General features: G+C 39.7%; 1 protein-coding gene across 1 annotated transcript in view; it reads right to left on the bottom strand.

Annotated features, from left to right (window-relative positions):
• CCDC126 (coiled-coil domain containing 126) overlaps positions 1–22,236 on the bottom strand; it is a 47,418-nt gene extending 25,182 nt beyond the window's left edge. Inside the window, exon 1 of the mRNA XM_003407079.4 lies at positions 22,003–22,236. The gene's annotated coding sequence lies outside the window, so the exon portion shown is untranslated. The remainder of the gene's footprint in view (positions 1–22,002) is intronic.
• Positions 22,237–24,320: the final 2,084 nt, after the last annotated feature.

Here is a 24,320-nt window from a genome sequence, read left to right as displayed (position 1 = left end):
AGTAACCCCTGAAACTATGGCTCCCATATACCCTGCTAACTCAGAACTGAAGCCACTCCCAAAGTTCATCTTTCAGCCAAAGATCAGATGAGCCTATGAAACAAACAATAACACAACTGAGAAACATGCTTCTTAATTCAATCAAGTAGACAAGACCAAATTGGCAACACCTGCCCAAAAGACAAGAAAGTAGGAAGGGACAGCAAAACTGGACGAATGGACATAGAGAAAACCCTGGGTGAAAAAGGAATGGGGGAGAGTGCTGACATGATGCAGGGATTGCAGCCAATGTCACAAAACAATTCGTGTATAAATTTTTGGATGAGAAACTAATTTGTGCTGTAAACTTTCACCTAAAGCACAAGTTAAAAAAAAAAAATTTTAATATTTGAAAAATTGAATCATGGTCGCAAAACTCTTCAAATGACTTATTCTCATTTGTAACTAAAATTGTGGACATAAGCAAGATTTACAGATCTCGGTCTATCTGAATACAGGCACTCCCCAGATTATGAATGAGTTCCATTCCTAGATCTGTCTTAAAGACGAATTTGTATGTCAGTTCCAATAGTTAGGTAGGGTTCGTATCTAACTTCAGTCAAATATTTGCCTTAGTATATAGTATATAGTGTACCTTTCTATGAATAAAAAAACGTTAAAGAAATGCTTCCGGATACACTAAAACATTTTTAACATAATAATACAGTAATAATAATAATGTTTTGATGCACATGGCAAAGTAGCACCCATTTGTTATTACAAACCACTGTATATACCTCAAATTTTTAATATAATAGACTTCATGAAGGTTGATTCGTAACTACGGCTTGTATGTAAATTGGATGTTCATAACCTGTGGGCTGCCTGTACATTTCACTGATCTAAATGCCATTCTAAAATTATTCCTCTTCCAAAAAAAAAAAAAGGTGGATGCCAAAATAAAGTTAGAAATGAGGAGAGCTTAAACAGATTGTGATGGTTAAGACTGACTGTCAACTTGGCTGGGCATGATTCTCAGTGTTTTGGCAGTCATATAATATTGTGATCACTTCCCAGTTGAGATCTGATATGTGGTCACCCCCACAATGGGATCTGTTGTGAGAAGCCAATCAGTTGAAAGGGTGTTTCCTTGGGCATGTGGCCTGCATCAAATATAAGCGGACATTCTGGCAAGGCTCGAAAGCTTTTTGCTTGTCCTGGATCGTACAGCTGGCTCCTGTTCGTCTGGTCTCTGGTTCTTGGGACTTGAGCTAGCAGCCTGCCTGTGGTCTCCCTGGCAGATCTTGGGATTCATGGATCTTCACAGCCTGTGAGCAAGTGCCCTGCTCTCTGACCTGCCGATCTTGGGTTCATCAGCCCCTGTGGCTACATGAATTAGGAGAAGCCTCTATCCTGGCCCGTGGACTTGGGATGTTCCAGCCTCTATAAACGCATGAGCCACTTCCTTGATATAAATCGCTCTCTATGTATATTTATACACTTTACTGGTTTTGCTTCTCTAGAGAACCCAGCCTAAGACATAGATCAAAAAATCTAAATGACTAATAAGAACTTCCATAATATAAAGTGTGCCAATGTTTGAAGATATCACTAGGAGGGACAAGGACGAGAAGGCAGGAGGGGACAGGAAAGATGGTAATGGGAAACCCAGCTCAAGAAGGGGAGAGTGTTGACATGTTGGGGGGTTGGCAACCAATGTCACAAAACATTATGTCCATTAATTGTTTAATAAGAAACGAATTTGCTCTGTCAACTTTCATCTAAAGCACAATAAAAAGCCTTGAAAAGAACTGTCTTCATTATTGTAACAGACAAATATGACAACATCCTTATCCTTTCTCCCTTTTTCAAAAAACACGTTAATGTAAATGAAAAGTTTTAATACACTGTTTTTTTTCCTTTTTGGTACATTATTTTGGTTTTTTATTAGCGTGATTATAAATATGAAGTTCAATAAAAGAAAACTTGAACTGCCTGCAAAAAATCACTAGGAGACAATACTAAAATGGGAATGAAGTAACTTCAGGAAGCATCCAAACTAAGATGAAAAATAAGTTTTAATTTCTAAGTTGATACCTTATAAAAGTAAACTGGGCATAACGGTAATCATTTAATGGCAAGTGTTAAAATATTTTTCTATATTTCTAACTTTAAAACTTCAAATTTTAAATGATACAACTATATATTTTTATAATTTAAGAAAACATTGAAAGGTTATATTTCAATTTTTTAAAAAAAGAGAAAGGTGATGATGATCATGGAATCCACAAAGAACTGGAGAATAATAATGTGTAAGTGAATCACCAAAGTGTCCAGCAGAGAAAACCCTCTGATTTCATCAATGGAGCAAAAATCTATAGATAACAATATATCTGGAGTCAAAAAAGGGCATCTCAGAAGGATATTTCATAGCTTAACGAAAATAATCCTTAAGAACTTTTTAACTTCTAGTATGGGCAAATAAAACATCCCAATTTTAATCCATTTGCTAGGGTATAATCACATGAGAGTCAGAATCGACTTGACGGCGCTGGGTTTGGTTGTTTTTTTTTTAATCACATGGGTTAACTAATCAAATCTAATTTGAGGACAAGACTAAAAATGAATATTTCATAGTGTAAAGGTAATATACCTTACAGAGCATTCAATCACTTTTATTCAACAAACATTTGCTGAGCCAGTATATATGCTAAGCACTGGGAATACTAGGTTCCTGCCCCAGAAATTTGCTCTCTGGCACAGGTGTTTTCAAATCTTTTTAAAAAATAATATAAGGTATTTTTTAATCTATGCGAAGTACCAAAAAACAAAACACATACAATCAAAGCTTCTCTATTAGACATATGTGTGTGTTTGCGTAGGCATACATATAAGACTGGGGATCTTCTGCCCTGCCTGTTCATCTGTCCTGCTCAGAAAGCTCCCACTCTTCCTTCCCTCCACCCTGCCACCTAGTCACCCCTCAGTCCCTGGTGCACCGCTACTAAATATTCAGGGGCTCCAAGGTTTGAAGAACACCTATCTACTCTTGTTGAAGACCAGACCATCCTGCCAAACCTCACTACAAGTATGACTACACCACTAACTAGGTACACTAATCACTAATAAAGTGTTAACTGCATTGAAACTTAGGAATTAACTCCGTTTCAAATTTTCTACTTCTGTTTATGTCTTCTTGAGTTACCATATCCAGAATAAATCCCTTCAGATCTTATAAAAATACCAATATCGATACTGGATTACTGAACATTTAGCAAAGTCAGGTAACCATAACCTAATATTTTTTTCTATAGAGATTTTACATTTGCACTCAGAAAGTAGAAATTCTGTATTTCCAAGCATTTTTTAAAAAGTTTTTTGTATGTATTTATACTAAATTTATTCTTCCTTTGTAACCCTTTGCTGTTGTTCTTGTTGTGTGCCGTTGAGTTAATTCCAACTCATAGTGACCCCATGTGATAGAGTAGAACTGTTCCACAGGGTTTTCTAGGCTGTAATCTTTACAAAAGCAGAACACCAGGTCGTTCTCCCTCCAAGCTTGCTGAGTGGGTTCCAACAGCCAACCTTTCAGTTAGCAGCCAAGTGCTTAACCATTGTGCCACCAGGGCTCCTTTTGTAACACTTTACTGTCTTTCAAATATGGACTGTGTGCCACACTACCTGACCTAGCAGCCCATGGGGAATCAACTGGGACCTGTACTGAAGCAGTCACAACAGAGTTCTAAGGGTGGGTATGACAACAAAGACAGAAAAGTGACATCACCAGAGAACTGAGAACATAGATTCCTAGGTATTTTGGCAGATGAAGTTTAAAATGGCAGGCCATAAAGTCTGGGCCTCTATACATACAACCAAAAAGAAAGAGATTTGAAACCAGAGGCAATAGGGCACGCCAATTAAATGACAACAACCATTACTACAATCACTTATTACATACCAGATAGTGCTCTAAGTGTTTTTATCAATTAACTCCTTTAATCCTCACAATAACCCTTAAAAAAAAAAAAAAAACTAAACCCATTGCCATCGATTCCATTGCCATCGATTCCAACTCATAGCGACCCTACAGGACAGAGTAGAGCCACATCATAGGGTTTCCAAGGAGCGGCTGGTAGATTCAAACTGCCGACCTTTTGGTTGGCAGCTGAGCTCTTAGCCACCGTACCACCAGGTTTCCATACTAGCAATAATAATAAAAAAAAAAACCCAAACCCACTGCCATCCAGTTGTTTCCAACTCATAGCAACCTTATAGGACAGAGTAGCACTGCCCCCATAGAGTTTCCTAGGAGTGCCCAGTAGAGCCGAATTGACGACCTTTTGGTCAGCAGCCATAACACTTAACCACTACGCCACCAAGGTTTCCATACTAGTGACAGCCTCACTTAAAAGGTAAGAAAACTGAAGCAGAGAGAAGTTAAATAACTTGCCCAGGTCTTACAACTGGATAGTGGTAGAGAGAGAATTCACAGCTTAGTCTCTTAACCACTGTTCCTCTTCTACAGCAATGACAATCTACCAGTAGCAGCAGGAACACCAGCAGTGAACGATTATTACGCTTATTATCTGCCTAACTGAGGTAAACACTTCACAAGGACTATTTCAGTTAATATTTGCAATAACCCCATAAAGAAACTATTATTGTTGTTGTTGCTTTTGTTATAACTTTATTCTCATTTTAAAGATAATCAAAATAAGGCTTAGAGAGATTCACCTGCCTAAGATTTTTACCCAAGCCAAGTGACTGGAGCCCTAAACTTTGACAAGAGATAGAATCTCTACCAATTCAGGGTCTCTCCTTTCCTTTAGAAAGGTTTCTTAAACCCAGACTTTTAAAACTCATAGGTTTCACAAAACTCCACAAAAGTAACAAATTCCAAAACTGCAATGGCATTAGAGAACAGATTTGCAGGAAAAAAAAAAAAACTAGTCAAACACGGGGAGCCTAATTTATGAGAAGTAAAGTCCTTCCAAGTTAAGTGCAAGCTTAAGAATGAAAGGTTGGCTCAATACCATCATGAATTTTGCTTAAAAGATAAGTGGTAGTACCAACACGAGACAGAGAGAAAACATACTGGTAGTGAACAAGGTAGAAGGCACAGCAAGTGAGGATGTGCCCCCAAAGTGAAAACTTCCAGGAAACAAGAGGCCTAGTTTAAATCTACCGTCTCTCAAAGTGTGGAGGTACCCATAAATTTAAATTGTAAACTTTAAAGCAACCCTTCTATCTCTGTATTGACTGTATATTAAGGTCTGATGTACCATCAGATTGGGAAAAGAGGCCTTCATGAATAAAAGGGTCATGTCTTGACTTTGTATGCCATGTGTCTCCTCAGCACAGCTCTCACTGAAATAAAATCAGAAGCAAAAGCCCATGTCAGAAGGGAATCAGGTACTTTTACCAGGACTACTACAGTAAGAACTTTACATGCTTTGTAATTTGCACATGTTTGTTATATGTTCTCCTGTAGGAATAAGCATTAAATGTTTAATATGAAAACCATTTGTCTTTGGGAATAGCAAAGACACTTCACGCCACTCTACCCAATTATGAAAGAATACCAAGGAATAAAGTAAGTATGGGAGCTATTGGGAAGAAAGGATGCCTGGAGCCTTCTTCAAGTTAAAAAGATGGCCTAGAGCCAGCCAGCTTATATCTGACAAATGGCTGAACAATTCAAAGACCCATGAGGAATTCCTAAAGCAACCCATAGGAAACAGGTAGCCTCTGCTGAAATCCAAGTCATTTCTGCCAGGGTGGGCTAGACCTGTATTTACTAGGCAGGGTTGAGGGTGGAATAGAGAGAAAGGAATTTCCACTGGTACCACCTTAGTTCCTAGGATCAATATGAATACACTGTTCTGTTCTGTGATTTCATACCAAAAAAAAAAAAAAAAAGAAAGAGAGAGAAGCTTTGAATTCTTTAACAACTAGAATTGTTATTTAATTCTGTCATTAAGGTAATTTAATTCTGGAATTTAGTGATTACCAAAAAAAAAAAAAAAACCCTTGCCATCAAGTCAATTCCGACTCATAGCAACCCTACAGGACAGAGCAGAAACTGCTCCATAGGGTTTCCAAGGAGCACCTGGTGAATTCGAACTGCCGACCTTTTGGTTAGCAGCAGTAGCTCTTAACCACTATGCCACCAGGGTTTCCATTTAAAGATTAGTAAGGGAAATAATTCTTAGAATCAAACTTTAGGAAAGAAAGAAAAAATGAAGGGGTTTCAATGTCTCTTCTTTCTGGGCAATGTTCAAAGCTGTGAATGGCAGAGAAACCTGCGCCTTGAACCTCCCCAATTTTTCTTTACAAGTACTGGTCCAGGTACTGGAAGGCCACCTAGGTCAGGGCAGAGAACTCTAACTGGAATTCTAGTAGGCCAACACAGCCACTGAGATCTTACAGGCACCACCTAGTACAGTCCTTAGAGTCCTTTCTCCACTGTAATAGTTTACAATCTAAAAACTTTTCGATCCTAACTTCTAGGCCCCTATACTGCCTACTAATCATTTTTAAAACAAAAATTAAAAAACTTCAAAACCACCCCAAGTAACAACTAGAAAAAATAAAATCATCGTCGCCTTCGTTATTATTTTGATCTAAGACTGCTAAACGTTTTTTTAGGATTCCCAAAGGAAAATTCTCACCTTATTGCCCAGATTACAAAAGGAATTATAGTCCACATGAAACAAAGGTGGAAGAATTGAGGAGAGAAGACACACTTAAAACGAAGTATCTGTAAAGTACTAGACCTGAAGAAGGACAGCAAAGTGTGGTCCAAGTAACTTCAGCGCCCACTGGATTCCTGCAGCTACTTTCTTCTAAAGCAGTCTCCCAGCTTCCTCTCCAAACCCATCTCAATTCACTCTTCTCAGAGCAACCAAAGTGTTTCCAAAAACAAAAGTCACAGCACATCACTCCCATTTAATAGTTCCCCACTGCACTTAGAATAAAATTCAAACTCTGTATGATGGTCCACAAGGCTTAGCGTAATTAGACTTCTACTCATCTCCCTGGAAGGAGCCCTGGTAGTGCGGTGGTTAAGCCTCAGCTGCTAACTGAAAGGGCAGTGATTTGAACCCACCAGCAGCTCTGCAGGAGAAAGATGTGCCAGTCTGCTTCTGTAAGGATTTACAGCCTTAAGAAACTCGGTGGGGCAGTTCTACTGTGTACTATATGGTCGCTATGGGTCGGAATTGACTGGACGGCAATGGGTTTGGTCGACTCATCTCTCTGTTCTAATCTCACACCACTCCCTCCTTGCTCACTACACTACAGCTACACTAGCCAAAACACACCAAGTTCCTTCTGACCTCAGGGGCTATACAACTATTTTCCTGTTTGAATGTACTGCCTATGGCTTGTTCCTGTTCATCCTCTAGTACTTAGCTCAAGTGTCGCCTCTTCAAATAGTTACACTCCCATTCTCCACCCTACCTCCAGCCTCAAGTTACTGTTTATCATTTCAATATGAAATTATTACATGTTCTACTATCTTTAAAACCTTGAGCAGTTGTTTTATCACTTTCTGTCTCAATGTCCTCACTTATGAAATGGGGACAAAAGTACCTACCTACTACTGGTAGTGATTAAATAATACCTCATACTATTCTATTCAATAAATATTAATCTTTATCAACATCGGGTAAACAGTACCACTAATTCTTAATAATTTGAATAATTTGAGCTATAAAGGAGATGTTTTACCAAACCCACATAAAACTTTTCTCATTAGTTCTCATGGTCCTCCATAAACCAGTCTACAAAAACCAAATTTATTTCCCATTAGCCCCCAAAATATCTCCCCTAATCAAGCCAGTCTTCTCACTGTCTCATGCTGTTGTCCTTATTGTTAGTTCCATCAAGTCAATTCCAACTCGTGGCGACTCAACTGTCTCACACAGGTGGAACAATAACTTCTTACCATTTATATATTTCCGTTTACCAAGCATGCTTCCTTACAGCCTCTCATTCACATAGGCATGGCAATATGACCTGCCTGCAATTTTTTTTTTGGGGGGGGGGAAGGAGAAGGGGCAGAGGATGGAAAGTTGGAGGTAAAATTAAAGTATCTTCAATTATCCATTTTTGGGCTAGAAGAACCTGAAAAGAAATCTAATCCAATCCTCTCACATTTCAAATGAAGATCCTAAAGCCCAGAGATGTTAATGCCTGCCTAAAGTGAGACAACTAGTTAGTGGCAGAAGCTGTGCTGGTCTAGACCACAGGTCCTGACTCATTATCTAGGTTTTTCTCTATACTACACTACCTCCTTTACCTCCAACTGGGTAAACTGTTTGTAAATACTGAATGAATTATAACATTGAATAAAGCTTTGTTATTCTTTTTGAATTAAAAAAAAGTAACCAGAAAACAGTAATGGCAGTTTAGAGCAATGATCCTAAAATCCTGATTACATAATTTAGATTATTTATAAAATTATAAAGTTGGCACATTAAGGTTTCAAATAAGCATTATTCAGGCAACTCAAAGTATTGCAAAGTCACTTCAAGAAGGATTTAAGAAATCACAGATCTTAGTTTTTTACGTAGGCCAAAAAACTACGATAAAAAAAAAATATGAAGTAAAAGACAACTACAAGGTCCTCTGGATGTAGGGACCTTCACCATAATCAGCAAATATACTGATAAAAAAGATCCGATTTTCCGAGGGGGAAAAAAAATTAGGGGGAAGAGTACAGAAAAGCCCAGACTCAAACACAACCTTTGCTACATGCAGTTTCATCTCAAGCATGACAGAATTAGGTTTGCTCATTATTTGTTCACTCATTCATTCCCAATATTTATTAAACCCGCTATGACTCCAAATTAACCCAATGGCGGCCATACATCCACCCATCCATCCATCCACCCACCTCTCTGTGTGTGCCAAAAACTAGTCTAAGCACTAGAGATGACGGTGGAACAGGATAGACAGGATTTCAGTTCTTCTGGAGTTTATGCTTCAGTAGGAGAGGCAATAAACTAGCAAAGAAAAAGCGAATTTCAGCTTGGGATAAGTGCTATGAAGAAAATATGGTGGTGTGAGAGCAAATGACTGGGGAAATCTACATGAGATGTGGGGCCAAGGCAGGCCTTCTGAGGAAGAAACATTTGATCTGAGAAGAGCAGGTATAGTCTGGTTCCAACTTCCCTCCAAGAAAAACCGTTAAAATTCTTTTCTGACCAGAATCTTGCAAGCAGGCAGTAAATTCCTATTCCTATTCTCCTCAAGTACAAACAAATGAAAATGAGAGGGAACGGCCTGGTCGGGAGAAAACACCCAAACTGAATAGAAGGAAACTCACCAACAAAGAAAGCTCTACATTCCCCTTTCTTAGGAGAAGGGCAGTTCCACTGTTTGGTAACATTCAGGAAGAGTAATGATCTGATAAGGTGATTTTACCCGGAAAAACACATTCTTATTGGCATTTTCTAATACGAACAGGGCAGTGACAAGATTGGATATGGAATAAAATCTAGGTAGCAAACTGCCAATGTATTAAAACTGTTATTAAGCATTTTAAAAATAACTTTTCAAACTCTAAAATATTCTTGGTTCTGGAACACAAAAGCAGAGAAACAACATGGGAGAAATTTTTTTCCTAATTTTTATATTTATTATAGACCTCACATCTCCACTCGAATTTACAAGCTTTTTGGAAAAAAGGGCTATTCAAAGCTGTATTATGCCACTTGCCTAACAGCACACCATGTAAACAACTGGATGTTTAAGGACTTTCTCTCTAGCAAGGACCTAAAAACAAATATATTAGTCTAACACTATTACTAGAGAAAAGTAAAGACAAAAAATCACTGAATATTTAAACTAAAACCACCTCATTTTAAAGATAAAGTGAAGCACAAAAAGGATTAATGACTATCCAGTGTTGAACAAATAGGGGGAAATCGGGCAACCAACCTCTCAGTCCAAAGCTTTAGTGTTTTTCAAAAGCAGGGAACAAAAGCCAACTTAACAGGTTGCAAACGGCACTTTAAAAAACAAAATAAAATAGAAACCATCAGAACAGACTACACACACTACAGATTTTGTTTTGTGAAACTTTTGTTTCAGGTGTGTGTGTGTGCACAGAGACATATGCACACACACAGGTATACAACTGTGGAGTCTTGATATATGAAGACCTGTTGCTGTGGGTTGCAGTTAAAAATTTTTTAAAAGCACTGCATTTCACATTGCCAGTCTTGAAGTGCTTCCTTGTATTTTTATACGAACGCTGAGGTGCTGGTTGTTATTTGAGTAGCTAAACCAAAACCCAAGCCCACCATAAAATCTCCTTCAAATCCCATTTTTTGCATTTATTCAGGGCTCTAACTAAAGTAACTACTAACAGCAATGAAAACAATTAGCAAACAGCTCTCAGTTGGCCAACGGTGCTACAGGAATCACTGCTTACTAGCCTAAGGCATTTTACAGAGGGAAGGTATTTATTACAAAAGCCACAGTCTGTTCACCAGCACTCAGAGGTTCAGATGATTCTCTCCAAAAAGACTCAGAAATGAGCCCTCCACAGACTTGACCGTGGAATGTAATTTCAAGGAAAAAAGCCTATTCCTAAAATATTTTCTCTACATATCTGAGAAATATCTGATAAGGTGATTTTACCCAGAAAAACATATTCTTATTGGCATTTTCTAATACAAACAGGGCAATGACAAGATTGGATATGGAATAAAATCTAGGTAGCAAACTGCCAATGTATTAAAACTTTTATTAAGCATTTTAAACATAATTTTTCAAACTCTAAAATATTATTGGTTCTGGAACACAAAAGCAGAGAAACAACATGGGAGAAACATTTGGGGAAAAAAAAATAACAAAGGGTATAGACAGCCACTCCATAATTAGATCTAAGATTTAAAATATAAACTGCCTCAAGAGAAGCTACACTAAACTCTAGCTGGGATATAGAAATATATCTCAAGACAACAGACCATTTTTAGACGGCATATTTGGGAGAGGAAAAAGAAGACAATGGCACTGAAGAGCAAAAAGATAGATAAATAAAAAGGTTTTTAAAGCCAGGCAGGGATAAAAATATAAAGCGTTAGAGCCAAAGGGAAGCTACTTAATCACTGTGCTGCAGTAAAACTTAACAATATTTCTATTAAAAGTACCAAACTAAACTTTTAAAATACGATGGTTCTCACACGCAATACTTGAGATGATTCACTCTAAAATATATTAAAAAAAAAAAAAAAAAAAAACTCACAGCTGTAGAGTCAATTTCGACTCATAGTGACCCTATAGCAACCCTGTAAGACAGAGTATAACTGCCTCATAGCGTTTCCAAGAAGCACCTGGCAGATTCGAACTGCTGATCTTCTGGATAGCAGCTGTAGCACTTAACCACTACACCACCAAGGTTTCCAAAATACATTAGGCAGTAAAAAATATCTCAATCATAGAACTTGCCCTGCCCACAGCCTCAGCCAATCATGTTTTGAGTTATCGAACCCCATTTCCCCTTCCACAGCTGACCACACTACCACTGGACTACTTGCAAAAGACTCCCTACAAAAACACAGCCTAATCAGACATAAGAAAACCAGGGAGTTGGCCGTAGGAACTGAAAAGGAAGGAATTCACAAAAATAAATAATGAAGTTGGGTCAGGGAACTGACAAGCTAAACTTTTAAAGAAACAGACAAAACAGATAAACAGGCTATAAAAAAAAAGTGATATAGAGAGGGGGAACTAAGCATGTCAAAAATGAAGAGAAAGCATGTGCAGCTAGCTCACAAAAGAGAGGGAAGAACTGGTGGTAGAGATTGATTTCTAGCAGCTTCTGTCCTTTCATGTGCATGCCTTTCCTCAAGGTGGGTTGGGAGAACTGTATGACCTGGAGTAAAAAACCAAAAAACAAAACCCTAAGACACAAATAAATGACCAAGAGAGTGTTACATCATTTTTTCCACATTAAAAAAACCTCCAAGGTTTAGGTCATGGTTTAATGGGACATCCCAGTTAATTGGCCTAATAACACGTTCAGTGCCTTTGTTCTACCTCTTGCTTCGATAAGAAGTGCCTGGGGTCTTAAAAGCTTGCAAGTGGATAGCCAAGGCACAACGATTGGTGTCTGTTTGACTAAAACAACAGAGGAAGAAAGAGAATCAGGAACAGGAGGAGGATATGGAATGTGTGACTAATTGCCTCCACAAACAACTGCCTCCTTTGTCATGAGACAAGAAGAACTGGATGGTGCCCAGCTACCATTACCGAACATTTTGATCAAAGATTCCACAGAAGAATCCTGATCAAAAGGGGAGAAATGCTGAATGGAATTTCAAATTCTCTTGGACTGCAGACTTACTGGAGCCATAAAGGTTGGATAAACGCCTAAAACTTGACCTGAGATAATCTTTAAACTTCAAACCAAAAACATCCTCTCAAGTTTTCTTAAAACCAAACAATAGTGTAACTAGTAAAACATGTCTGCCTTGAGCATTATGCTTTTTTAAGAACTATATTGGATCAGGAAACCCTGGTGGCATAGCAGTTAAGAGCTACGGCTGCTAAGTAAAAGGTCCGCAGTTGGAATCCCCCAGGCGCTCCTTGGAAACCTTATAGGGCAGTTCTACTCTGTCCTGTTGTTGTTGTGGTTAGGTGCTGTTGAGTCACTTCTGACTCATAGCAACCCTATGTACAAGAGAACAAAACACTGCCCAATCCTGCACAATGCCCACAATCATCGTTATGTTTAAGCCCATTGTTGCGGCTACTGTCAGTCCATCTTGTTGACAGTCTTCCTCTTTTTTCATTGACCCTATACTTTACAAGCATGATGTCCTTCTCCAGGGACTGATCTCTACTGACGATATGTCCAAAGTATGTAAGAAGTACTCTTACCATCCTTGCTTCTAAGGAGCATTCTGATTGTACTTCTTCCAAGACAGATTGGTTTGTTCTTTTGGCAGTCCATGGTATAGTCAATGTTCTTCACCAACACAATTCAAAGGCATCGATTTCTGCTTCTGTCTTGCTTATTCACTGTCCAGCTTTCACAGGCATATGATGCCACTGAAAATACCATGGCTTGGGTCAGGTGCACTGTCTTAGTCATCTAGTGCTGCTATAACACAAGGGGATGGCTTTAACAAAGAGGAATATATTCTCTCGCTGTCTAGTAGGCTACAAGTCCAAATTCAGGGCATCAGCTCCAGGCAGAGGCTTTCCCTCTTTGTCGGCTCTAGAGGAAGGTCCTTATCATCAATCTTCCCTTGGTCTGGGAGCATCTCTGCGCAGGAACCTCAGATCCAAAGATCCCGCTCTGCTCCTGGCACTGCTTTCTTGGTGGTATAAGGTCGCCAACTCTCTGCTTGCTTCCCTTTCATCTCTCATAAGATAAAAGGTAGTGCAGGCCACACCCCAGGGAAACACCCTTTACATTGGATCAGGGGTGTGACCTGAGTAAGGATGTTATAGCCCACCCTAATCGTCTTTAACCACAGGCAGAGATTTTGATTTATAACACATAGGAAAATCACAAAATGGAGGACAAGCACACAATTCTGGGAATCATGGCCTAACCAAGTTAACACATATTTTGGGCGGACACAATTCAATCCATGACACGTACCTTAGTCTTCAAGGTGACACCTTGCTTTTCAACACTTTTAAGAGGTTCTTTGCAGCAGACTTGCCCAATGCAATGTATCTTTTAATTTCTTGACTACTGCTTTCATGGGTGTTGATTATTGATCCAAGTAAAATGAAATCATTGACGACTTCAATCTTTTCTCCATTTATCATGATATTGCTTACTGGTCCAATTGTGAGGATTTTTGTTTTGTTTTACGCTGAGGTGCAATTCATACTGAAGGCTGTGGTCTTTGATCTTTATCAATAAGTGTTTCAAGTCCTCTTCGCTTTCAGCAAGTAAGGTTGTGTCATCTGCATAACACAAGTTAATGAGTCTTCCACCAATCCTGATGCCCCATTCTTCTTCATATAATCCAGCTCGGATTATGTGCTCAGCATACAGATTGAATAGGTATGGTGAAAGGATACAACCCTGACGCACACCTTTCCTGACTTTAAACCACACAGTATCCTCTTGGTCTGTTCAAACAACTGCCTCTTGATCTATGTACAGGTTCCTCATGAGCACAATTCAGCATTCGGGAATTCCCATTCTTCGCAATATTATCCATAATTTGTTATGATCCATACAGGTGAATGCCTCTGCACAGTCAATAAAACACAGGTAAACATCCTTCTGGTATTCTCTGCTTTCAGCCAGGATCCATCTGACATTAGCAATGATATCCCTGGTTCCACGTCCTCTTCTGAATCTGGCCTGAATTTCCGGCAGTTCCCTGTTGATATACTGCTACAGCTACTTTTGAATGATCTTCAGCAAAATTTTGCTTGGGGTTTTTTTTTTTTTATTAATGATATTGTTCGATAATTTCTGCATTCAGTTGGATCACCTTTCTTGGAAATAGGCATAAATATGGATCGCTTCCAGTCGATTGGCCAGGTAGCTGCCTTCTGTGTTGCTTGGCATAGACAAGTGAGCACTTCCAGCACTGCCTCCATTAGTTTCAACATCTCAACTGACATTCCGTCAATTCCTGCAGCCTTGTTTTCCACCAATGCCTTCAGTGCAGCTTGGATTTCTTTCCTCAGAACCATCAGTTCCTGATCATATGTTACTTCTTGAAATGGTTGAATGTTGACCAATTCTTTTTGGTATAATGACTCTGAGTACTCCTTTCACCTTCTTTTGATGCTTCCTGTGTCGTTTAATATTTTCCCCGTAGAATCCTTCACTATTGCAACTCAAGGCTTGAATTTTTTCTTCAGTTCTTTCAGCTTGAGAAATGACGAGCGTGTTCGTCCCTTTTGGTTCTCCAACTCCAGCTCTTTGCACATGTCATTATAATACTTTACTTTGTCTTCTCGAGACGCCCTTTGAAATCTTCTGTTCATTTGTTTTACTTCATCATTTTTTCCTTTTCCTTTAGCCACTCAACATTCAAGAGCAAGTTTCAGAGTCTCTTTTGACATCCACTTTGGTCTTTTCTTTCTTTCCTGTCTTTCTAATGACCTCTTGCTTTCTTCACGTATGATATCCTTGATGTCATTCCACAACTCATCTGGTCTTCAGTCACTAGTGTTCAACATGTCAAATCTATTCTTGAGATGGTCTCTAAATTTAGGTGGGATATACTCAAGGTCATACTTTGGCTCTTGTGGACCTGTTCTAATTTTTTTCAGTTTCAACTTGAACTTGCATATGAGCAATTGATGGTCTGTTCCACAGTCGGCCCCTGGCCTTGTTCTGACTGATGATATTGAGCTTGACCATCGTCTCTTTCCACAGATATAGTCAATTCGATTCCTGTACATTCCATCTGGTGAGGTTCATGTGTATAGTCACCATTTATGTTGGTGAAAAAAAGTATTTGCAATGAAGAAGTCATTGGTCTTGCAAAATTCTATTATGCGATCTCCAACATAGTTTCTATCACCAAGGCAGTATTTTCCAACTACTAATCCTTCTTCGTTTCCAACTATCACTTTCCAATCACCAGTAATTATCACTGCATCCCGATTGCATGTGTGATCAATTTCAGACTGCAGAAGTTGGTAAAAATCTTCAATTTCTTCACCTTCGGCCTTAGTGGTTGGTGTGTAATCTGAATAATAGCCATGTTAACTGATCTTCCTTGTAGGCATATGGATATTATCCTATCACTGACAATGTTGTAATTCAGGATAGTTCTTGAAATGTTCTTTTTGACGATGAATGCGATGCCATTCCTCTTCAAGTTGTTGTTCCCAGCATAGTAGACCATATGGTTGTCCAATTCAAAATAACCAATACCAGTCCATTTCAGCTCACTAATGCCTAGGATATTGATCTTTATGCTTTCCATTTCATTTTTGATGATTTCCAATTTTCCTAGATTCATAATTCGTACATTCCAGGTCCCAATTATAAATGAATGTTTGCAGCTGTTTCTTCTCATTTTGAGTCATGTCACAACAGCAAATGAAGGTCTTGAAAGCTTGACTCCATCCATGTCATTAAGGTTGACTCTGCTTTGAGGAGGCAGTTCTTCCCCAGTCATATTTTGAGTTCCTTCCAACCTGGGGAGCTCATCTTCCAGCACGGTATCAGACAATGTTCTGACGCTATTCATAAGGTTTTCACTGACTAATTCTTTTTAGAAGTATACTGCTGGGTCCTTCTTCCTAGTCTGTCTTAGTTTGGATGCACAGCTGAAACCTGTCCACCATGGGTGACCCTGCTGGTATCAATACCTGTGGTATAGATTCCAGCATCACAGCAACAGGCAAGCCCCTATAGTACAACTAACTGACAGACATGTGGGGGACTCGGTCCTATAGGATCGCCATGAGTCAGAATTGACTCGACGGCAGTGGGTTTGGTTTGGTGGGTTTTTATATGGGATCGAACTGACAAACGCAACTCAAAAGATTAGACAGGAACCTTAGAGGGCAGTCAAATTTAGTTAATGAGGGTGGAACAACTCAGAAAAAGAGGGTGAGAACGGTTGCAGAAGTTTGAAGAATGTAATCAATGTCACTAAATGGTGCATGTAGAAACTGTTTATTGATGTTATGTTTTCCTGGGTATATTCTCAACAACAACAAAATAAAAAAAATTATTTTTTTAAAAAACCTTTATCATTAAAAGGCTAAGCTAGAAGAGTCCTTGGAATCAGACCAATTCACTATTTTAGAGGTGAGGAAATTGAGGACTACAAAGGCACCTAAGGTTACACATATAATGACAGAGCCAGGACACGTACCAAGGCCTCCTATTTCCCTAGTCATCACTCTTGTCATATGCTGCACTAAATAGCATTAACATAAAAAATTTTTTTTTCAAAACAAGCATTTTTGCCACGTATTTTTTTTATTAACTTTTATTGAGCTTCAAGTGAACGCTTACAAATCAAGTCAGACTGTCACATATAAGTTTATATACACCTTACTCCGTAGTTCCACTTGCTCTCCCCCTAATGAGTCAGCCCTTCCAGTCTCTCCTTTCGTGACAATTTTGCCAGCTTCCTACTCTCTCTATCCTCCCATCCCCCCTCCAGACAGGAGATGCCAACACAGTCTCAAGTGTCCACCTGAAATAATTAGCTCACTCCTCATCAGCATCTCTCTCCTACCTACTGTCCAGTCCCTTTCATGTCTGATGAGTTGTCTTCGGGAATGGTTCCTGTCCTGTGCCAACAGAAGGTTTGGGGACCATGACCGCCGGGATTCCTCCAGTCTCAGTCAGACCATTAAGTATGGTCTTTTTATGAGAATTTGGGGTCTGCATCCCACTGATCACCTGCTCCCTCAGGGGTCTCTGTTGTGCTCCCTGTCAGAGCAGTCATCGATTGTGGCCAGGCACCAACTAGTTCTTCTGGTCTCAGGATGATGTAGGTCTCTGGTTCATGTGGCCCTTGCTGTCTCTTGGGCTCTTAGTTATCGTGTGACCTTGGTGTTCTTCATTCTCCTTTGATCCAGGTGGGTTGAGACCAATTGATGCATCTTAGTTGGCCGCTTGTTAGCATTTAAGACCCCATATGCCACATTTCAAAGTGGGATGCAGAATGTTTTCATAATAGAATTATTTTGCCAATTGACTTAGAAGTCCCCTTAAACCATGGTCTCCAAACCCCCGCCATTGCTCCGCTGACCTTTGAAACATTCAGTTTATCCTGGAAACTTCTTTGCTTTTGGTCCAGTCCAGTTGAGCTGACCTTCCATGTAATGAGTATTGTCCTTCCCTTCACCTAAAGCAGTTCTTATCTACTAATTAATCAGTAAAAACCCTCTCCCACCCTCCCTCCCTCCCCACCTCGTAACCACAAAAGTATGTGTTCTTCTCAGTTTATACTATTTCTTAAGATCTTATAATAGTGGTCTTATACAATATTTGTCCTTTTGCCTCTGACTAATTTCACTCAGCATAATGCCTTCCAGGTTCCTCCATGTTATGAAATGTTTCACAGATTCGTCACTGTTCTTTATCGATGCGTAGTATTCCATTGTGTGAATATACCACAATTTATTTACCCATTCATCCGTTGATGGACACCTTGGTTGCTTCCAGCTTTTTGCTATTGTAAACAGAGCTGCAATAAACATGGGTGTGCATATATCTGTTTGTGTGAAGGCTCTTATTTCTCTAGGGTATATTCCGAGGAGTGGGATTTCTGGGTTGTATGGTAGTTCTATTTCTAACTGTTTAAGATAACGCCAGATAGATTTCCAAAGTGCTTGTACCATTTTACATTCCCACCAGCAGTGTATGAGAGTTCCAATCTCTCCGCAGCCTCTCCAACATTTATTATTTTGTGTTTTTTGGATTAATGCCAGCCTTGTTGGAGTGAGATGGAATCTCATCATAGTTTTAATTTGCATTTCTCTAATGGCTAATGATCGAGAGCATTTTCTCATGTATCTGTTAGCTGCCTGAATATCTTCTTTAGTGAAGTGCATGTTCATATCCTTTGCCCACTTCTTGATTGGGTTGTTTGTCTTTTTGTGGTTGAGTTTTGACAGAATCATATAGATTTTAGAGATCAGGCGCTGGTCGGAGATGTCATAGCTGAAAATTCTTTCCCAGTCTGTAGGTGGTCTTTTTACTCTTTTGGTGAAGTCTTTAGATGCGCATAGGTGTTTGATTTTTAGGAGCTCCCAGTTATCTGGTTTCTCTTTGTCATTTTTGGTAATGTTTTGTGTTCTGTTTATGCCTTGTATTAGGGCTCCTAAAGTTGTCCCTATTTTTTCTTCCATGATCTTTATCGTTTTAGTCTTTATGTTTAGGTCTTTGATCCACTTGGAGTTAATTTTTGTGCATGGTGTGAGGTATGGGTCCTGTTTCATTTTTTTGCAAATGGATATCCAGTTATGCCAGCACCATTTGTTAAAAAGACTATCTTTTCCCCAATTAACTGACACTGGGCCTTTGTCAAATATCAGCTACTCATATGTGGATGGATTTATATCTGGGTTCTCAATTCTGTTCCACTGGTCTAAGTGTCTACTGTTGTACCAGTACCAGGCTATTTTGACTACTGTGGCTGTATAATAGGTTCTGAAATCAGGCAGAGTGAGGCCTCCCACTTTCTTCTTCTCTTTCAGTAATGCTTTGCCTATCCGAGGCTTCTTTCCCTTCCATATGAAGATGGTGATTTGTTTCTCTATCACCTTAAAAAATGACATTGGAATTTGGATCAGAAGTGCACTGTATGTATAGATGGCTTTTGGTAGAATAGACATTTTTACTATGTTAAGTTTTCCTATCCATGAGCAAGGCATGTTTTTCCACTTAAGTACGTCCTTTTTAATTTCTTGTAGTACAGCTTTGCAGTTTTCTTTGTATAGATCTTTTACATCCTTGGTAAGATTTATTCCTAAGTATTTTATCTTCTTGGGGGCTACTATGAATGGTACTGATTTGGTTATTTCCTCTTCGATGCTCTTTTTGTTGATGTAGAAGAATCCAAGTGATTTTTGTATGTTTATCTTATAACCTGAGACTCTGCCAAAGTCGTCTATTAGTTTCAGTAGTTTTCTGGAGGATTCCCTGGGGTTTTCTGTGTATAAGATCATGTCTTCTGCAAATAGAGATAATTTTACTTCCTCTTTGCCAATCCGGATGCCCTTTATTTCTTTATCTAGCCTAATTGCTCTGGCTAGGACCTCTAGCACAATGTTGAATAAGAGCGGTGATAAAGGGCATCCTTGTCTGGTTCCCGTTCTCAAGGGAAATGCTTTCAGGCTCTCTCCATTTAGAGTGATGTTGGCTGTTGGCTTTGCATAGATGCCCTTCATTATGTTGAGGAATTTTCCTTCAATTCCTATTTTGGTGAGAGTTTTTATCATAAATGGGTGTTGAACTTTGTCAAATGCCTTTTCTGCATCAATTGATAAGATCATCTGGTTTTTGTCTTTTGTTTTATTTATATGTTGGATTACATTAATGGTTTTTCTAATATTAAACCAGCCTTGCATACCTGGTATAAATCCCACTTGGTCGTGGTGAATTATTTTTTTGATATGTTGTTGAATTCTATTGGCTAGAATTTTGTTGAGGATTTTTGCATCTATGTTCATGAGGGATATAGGTCTGTAATTTTCTTTTTTTGTGGTGTCTTTACCTGGTTTTGGTATCAGGGAGATGGTGTGCCACATGTATTTTAATGAATCAGAAATCTTTACGTACTTATGCCTTCTTCCACAATTTAAATAAGTTTTCCACTTACTACTCTCTGGCTTTCTGTTTGTCCTTATGAAATACACTCATTGGATTTCTCCTTTTCTTTCCCATAAACCTTTCTTAAAAATACAACTGTCACAAAAACATTACACAGAAAATTATTCGGCCCATGGTTTCCCCCCATAAATGTACATTCGAAAACAGCATTTACTCAGAAAACGTTATTTCACACACTGCACAATACTGTTTGAACTCAAAGTGGTACAGAATAGACACTTTAAGTGAAAAATAAATTTTAATTACTTCCAAAAAACCAAACCCACCGCTGTCGGGTTGATTCCGGCTCATTGCGGCCCTACAGGACAGACAAAAACTGCCCCCAAAGGATTTCCGAGGGGCAGCTGGTGGATTCGAACTGCCAGCCTTTTGGTTAGCAGCCAAACACTTAACCACTGCACCACCAGGGCTCCTTTAATTACTTAGGATCATAAAGATTTCCTGGAAGAAAAACTCATTACTAATGCCAGTAAAATTCAAGACAATTCACCAATTTTCAGTGAAACAGTGCAAGAGCAATTGAAATTTAAGAACTAATGTGAAATATTTCAAGTCATCCCTTATAAAATTTATTGCATTATTCAACTTGTCCTGAGAACAAAAATACAACTTGGAAACACCAATCCCGAAGAGAGAAAAATAATTATTAACCAGTAGGAAATGCAGAAAAAGGCAGAAAAGAGTTAACATGGGGTAAAGACTGCAGAGTGCCTAGATGCTTTCTCTGCCAAAACAAACACTTAAGATCCTCTAAGGATCTTCAAAGGACACAGCTAGGGAATGTGAATAAGTCCTTTTATCTCTAAAGCTGATCCACAGAAGAGTCATCAATTTTCTAAGAACATTCTCAGCCATCTTAAAACAGCGGAGAACAACATATTTTAAAGAATTATCTGCTTAGGTTTAACGTGGAAAAAGTATAAAGTGAAAAACACATAGCCTAGGGAATAGGGTGTTAATGATTAAACAAACAAAAGTACAAAACTCACAACTTAAAAATCCACTTCTGTTACGGCTAATGAAAGTATCACATTAAAGGATTTTCTCATCAAATGAAGAACCACGTTATAGATATATTATTTCTTAATTCTAACAACTTGAAGGTGTGTACTGTTATCTCAATTTGATCCATAAGAAAATTCAGGCTTAGAATCATTAATTAAACAAGGTCACAAAGTCAGCCGTGACACAATCAGAATTCGAACCCAGGCTGTCCACTCTTAACACTACCGCAGTCCCCCAGCCTAAGTTTATCCCTACCAGTCAGCCAGGAGATGAGTTTTGAGGAGGGAGTAAAAAGGGGGACATTTGACTCTCTCTCAAAGTAGAACAGAACTGAGCTGTCAAAAACAGAAAAAGAAGGGAGTGCAGCTGGGGGCCGAGGTCTCCATCCCCGCAGCTCGGGTCCGTCGCTCGGCTCAGCTCGCGCAGCCGGAGCCATGCTCGCCTCTCCGCCCCGGGCCCACCGCGCTGCGGCTGTCAGACCCGAAGAGGCAGGGACGCGGCCCGAAGGAAGGGACAAAGAGCCTCCCCGGCCGTGGCCGGGGGCTGCTGGCCCGTCCTCGAGCCGGGTTTCCGCCGCCAACACGCGGCAGCCCGGGGGGCGGGGGCGCCGCGGAAAGGGGCAAGCCGCCCGGGCCAGAGGGGCTCCGCGAGAGGCGCGGGTCCAGGCCGGCCAGGATGCCGCCCCCCTCGCATGCCTCTAGCCCCTTCCCCATTACCTGACTTGTGAGCTTCTCCTCACGGTCGCCTTAGCCGCCCGGCTCTCGAGCTGGGGCGTCGCAGCGAAAGCCGATTAGCGGACGTCACCTGCGTCCCGCAATAGCAAAGCAGCCTCCTGGTCGGGATGGAAGAAGGCCGGGTCCCGGAGTCAGGAAAGAGGTTGGGTCCCGGCTTGCGGAGATTTTACTCTTCTGGTCCCTCACACTCAGCTTCCGCTCCGCCTCCTGGTCCGGCCCTTCCCCCACTTCAGGGACCAGCCGTCCTCCGCGCGCAGCATTGTGGGGGATGTAGTCCCCGAATGCGTAAGAGGCGGCACGTGCTACTAGCTTCCGTGAGCCTTCTCCGCGGGACGCCGCCGTTGCGTGGCAACCAGAGAAGGGGCGTTCGGGTCCTTTTTCCGGATTGGAAGATGAGCTTGCGAAAGGCGCACCCTCTGCTTTAACTGTGCGTCCGTCCTGAAAGGAGGGCGTGAGTGTCTTACTCCAAATGTTCCCGCAGCGAACCAGCCGTTCCTACACTGTTCACTGAGGCTGTAAGGCTTGGTAGTGATTTAAAAGTGTGCTACAGACAAGAATGCCCGTTACTGCCACTGAGGGTCTTTAGGCAGTAGGTAAGGCAAGAAAAATAAAAGGAGTAAAGATTGAGGAAGAAACAAAATTGTCGTTATGCATAGGTGATTTAATTATGTATGTTGCGATTATAAAATTGTATTTTTAGAAATAAATATGGATTGCTTAAAATGTGATTTTGTCTCTAGGAACCTTGTTAAACCCTCTTATTAACTGTAATAATTTATCTTTAGATTGTTTTAAATTTGCCACATACATAATTATATGATTTGTGCATAATGACAATGTTAGAAAATTATATTTTGAAAAAGATAACCATTTACAATAGCTTCAAAAATAGTATCAAGTACCTAGGAATAAGTCAACCAAAGAACTTCAAGACTTGTATGAAAAAAGCATTGAAAGACATTAAAGATCTAAAAAAAAAAAAAATAACATGTTTGTGAATTAGAAAATTCAATATTGAAAGATGTCAAGTCTCCTCAAATTTATCTATATATTTAAGTTAAATTTCAGACAAAACCTCAGTGGGTGTATGTGTGTGTGTGCGTGTGTGTGTGTGAAAATGGACAAGCTAATCTGAAATATAATGGAACAGCAAAGACAAACACTCATGAGGAAGAAGAAAGAAGGAAAAGGTAGTAAGGGGGAGCTAGTGCTATGCTATCAGATACCAAGCTTTAATATAAGACAGTGTAAGGAGACTGGGTGGAGCAAGTACTTTGTGATCGGTGGCTCTGTTGAAGAAAGGCCTGGCAAACTACTTCTATAAAGATTATAGCCAGGAAAACCCTATGGAACAGTTCTACCCTGTAAGCTTGCCATGAGTTGAGCTGTCTTGACTGGTATCTAAGAACTACAACATAATAAGACAGTGTGATATTGGATTGAGGATAGATGTACATCAATGCAACAGAAGAGAGAGCCCAGAAAGTCTCACCCATACATGGGAATTTGATTTATATTGTCATAGTGGCAATGCAGAACAATGCCTAAAAAACAGTTTTTAATAATTGGTACTGGGACAAATGACTTTCCATTTGAGAAAAATATATGAAATTGGACTCCTTACATCAAGCACAAAAATCAATTCCAGGTGGATGGTGGTGGTGGTGTTTTTAGTTGCCACTGAGTCAATTATGACTCATGGTGGTCCCATGTGTGCAGAGTAGAACAGCTCCATAGGGTTTTCCGGACTGTAACCTTTCAGAAGCAGATTGCCAGGACTGTCTTCCAAGGCACTGTCATATCACAACATAAAAATCAATTCCATGCAGATAATAAACATAAAGCTTTTAGATGATAATATAGGAGCACGTATCCATGACCTCAAGGGTAGAGGACACATTTCTTAAATGAACCCAAAAAGCACTAAGTATAATGGGAAAAAAAAAACTGGTAAATTTGATTACATTCATATTAAGAACTTGGGCTCATCAAATGACATCATTAAAAGAGCTAAAAGACAAGCCTTGGAGTAGATATGATATTTGTAACATGTATCCAGAATGCAGAAACCCTAGTGGCATAGTGGCTAAGAGCTCTGTCTGCTAACCAAAAGGTCAAGTTTGAATCTACCAGGTGCTCCTTGGAAACCATATGGGGCAGTTCTACCCTGTCCTATAGGGAAGCTGTGAGTTGGAATTGACTCAACAGCAACAGGTTTGGTTTGGTCTGGTCAGGTCTGGTCTGGTTTGGTTTGGTTTATCCAGGATACATAAAGAACTGGAGTTATAAGAAAAAACTTG

The sequence above is a fragment of the Loxodonta africana genome, chromosome 8 (assembly GCF_030014295.1).
Source record: "Loxodonta africana isolate mLoxAfr1 chromosome 8, mLoxAfr1.hap2, whole genome shotgun sequence".
NCBI classification, from domain to species: Eukaryota; Metazoa; Chordata; class Mammalia; order Proboscidea; family Elephantidae; genus Loxodonta; species Loxodonta africana.
This window is presented reverse-complemented; position numbering and strand designations above follow the sequence as displayed.